We start from the raw sequence: 2,749 nt of genomic DNA on the forward strand, positions 1-2,749 counted from the left end.
AGGGTGATTAGTTTATGGTCAGACCTGACTAACGAGGGGGTGACCATAGGTGTGGAGCATCGATTTCCCATGTTGGTAATGACCAGGTCTAGGATATTGGAGCCCCTGGTGGTACTATGGATTAGTTGATCCAGGGCATTGGAATTTATAAATTCCAAGAACCACTGGGCAAAGGTGTTGGTACACGAGTAGTTTTCCCAGTTAATAGCAGAGTAGTTAAAATCACCCAGTATTAGGGTGTTTGGTTCTATCTTAATATTCTCCAGTATGTTTAGAAAGGTGTAGTGAGAATCTTGGGGCATGTTGGGGGATCTGTAGGAAGCTACAGTTTGGATTGCAGTCTTACCTAGTGTTAGTTGCACCTAGAGAATTTCAGATGCATTGTGTTGGGCAACTAGCCTGGTGGTTTGAATAACCTTAGTGAATATTGACACTTCTCCACCTTTAGTGTTTCAGTCCTGGTTTGGTGGCCGAAAAGTGTGGTAAGAGTTGTAGCCTGGTATTGCAGGGGTGCTCTCTGGAGCCTTGAACCAGGTCTCAGTTACTGCACAGATATCGATGTTCTCCATTTTTAGGAGTGCCTCGAGAGAGTGCATTTTGAGGTTTAGATTTCTAGCATTGAGTAGCATTACCTTCAGATTTTGCATGCTTGTACCTGTTACGGTGGTGGTTCTGTCCTTTGAACTTTGCCTAAAAAAGGCACTATAGGGGTGGCAAGAGCCTTAGCCAGTAACCTGAATCCCAGGGTCGACAGGTGCAGACCATCTCTGGCAAAGCATCGTGGTTTGTCGATCATGTTGTCCCAGGCAGACAGATACTGGATCCCCTTTGAATGACACCAGAAGCTTAACGAATTGTTGAAGTCAATCATTTTGTCCTTATATTGTGGTATCATTCTGGGCGAAGGCAGGATGTTACTCAGGGCTAGGGTCATACCTGCCTGGGCTACATGATCCGAGAGCCATGTCTCTTTTCATGTAGTCCAGGGAGGTACGTCTCAAGTCATTCACTCCAACATGGACAATGACAGAGTCATATTTGTACTTGTTGTGGAGTGACTTGAGTGCATGCGTTATGTGGTGGATCCTGGCACCCGACAGGCAGCTGACTGTAATTTTCTCCTTGTTCAACCTGGTGAGGGGACATCAGTGTGCCAGACTATAGAGTCACATATGACTAAAGTGTTAGGTACGTTGTCTTGCCTTAGTGTTGCTGGGTGGCACACTGGTGTTGTGAGCTATGTGACACTTTGGTTGTGATTGGTGTTTGTTTGCGTTTCAGCTTCAGAGGTCCTTGTTGCTTGGGCAGGTTACAGTTAAGGGCCTCTGCATATGTGGATTTAGTGTTGCTATATGTGGGTGTTGGTGGTGTGTGTTTAGAAGGGCTATGTGTTGCTTGAGGTGTAGTATGGGTGTTAACTTTCTCCTCTTGACTGTGTAGCACAATCTTGGGTGTAGAGAGCTTTACTTCCATTTTGGCTATGTAAGTGCATCTCTCATAGGTTGTAGTGTTGGGTGGTAGGAGGAGAGGGTTGTCTGTGTACATGTGTACATGAGGCAATTGCTGCATTGCCCCAGTATGCCCAGATTCACCAGGTGGACAGGAGAAATCACCAGAAGCTGACCCTTGGACATGCCTGGTTTGGTGCTTTTTTTTTTTTTTTTGTAAAGTTCAGGAGCTGCTTTTATTTTTACTTTTATTTTATTTTTACATTTGTTAACCGGGCTAGTCTGGCTGGATATATTTCCATTTTCAGCAGAGGCCCGAGGAGAAAAGCTCCACAAAGATATAATAACTATTACATAAGATGCAAAAGAGAGCAGCATACAAAGTATTCTGTATCAGGACAATATTATACAAAGAGTCAAACTTATAATAGGCACAAATAAACAGTTGTACAAAAGTGTACTTATGGCTCTTTGAAGCAGGACACAGGCATACGTTATTTAAAATATTCAAACATTATAACATTATAAGACAGAGAAAAGGGTGTTTAAGGACAGCTAAGTAAGTAGGATAGATTAGATTAGAAATTTCTAGGAGTCCTCAGTAAACTGAGTAATATAATTAGGAATGAGAAGGATGAAGGAGAGGTAAGTGATAGAATAGTGAGAAAAAAAGTAGAAAGGTAGCAAAGATCACAGAGATCAAGGGGTAGTGGGATGAGCTAAATACATGGGTTCAGTCAGGGTTAAGGCAGGGGCATAGCCAGTGGTTAGTAAGGTCAAGGGGTAGTGGGATGAGCTAAATACATGGGTTCAGTCAGGGTTAAGGCAGGGGCATAGCCAGTGGTTAGTAAGGTCAAGGGGTAGTGGGATGAGCTAAATACATGGGTTCAGTCAGGGTTAAGGCAGGGGCATAGCCAGTGTTTAGTAAGGTGGAGTCTAAGTTTGGTTCAGTCAGGGTTAAGGCAGGGGCATAGCCAGTGTTTAGTAAGGTGGAGTCTAAGTTTTTGTTTGAAGAGGACAGGAGATAAAATAGAAGTTAGTTCAGTGGGCAATAAGTTCCAGTGCTTACCAATGGAGTTAGAAAACAGGGAGTCACCAGCAAGGTTATTGGATTTGGTAGCAGAGACTAGGAGTTTGTTAGAGGAGCGGAGAGAGCTCAGGTTAGAGTAAGGGGTGAGGAGGTTAGAAAATGAAGGAGTGTTGTTTGGCAGATAAAAAGATTTGTGGATGATGGGAAGTTGAGAAAGAAGCAACATGTTTTGTAATTCAAGCCAGTGAATTTGTTGTAGGTTCAGGCAGTG

The 2,749-nt window shown here is 43.4% G+C and overlaps 1 long non-coding RNA gene across 1 annotated transcript; it reads left to right on the forward strand.

The window, feature by feature from the left end:
- The first annotated feature begins 2,309 nt into the window (after positions 1-2,309).
- Positions 2,310-2,473, forward strand: LOC122803317. The gene is made up of 2 exons (XR_006365106.1): positions 2,310-2,377; positions 2,438-2,473. It is a non-coding gene; the product is annotated as an uncharacterized LOC122803317 (long non-coding RNA).
- The last annotated feature ends 276 nt before the right edge of the window (positions 2,474-2,749 follow it).

Source organism: Protopterus annectens, chromosome 5.part1 (assembly GCF_019279795.1).
Source record: "Protopterus annectens isolate FY-2018-M chromosome 5.part1, PAN1.0, whole genome shotgun sequence".
NCBI lineage: Eukaryota > Metazoa > Chordata > Ceratodontiformes > Protopteridae > Protopterus > Protopterus annectens.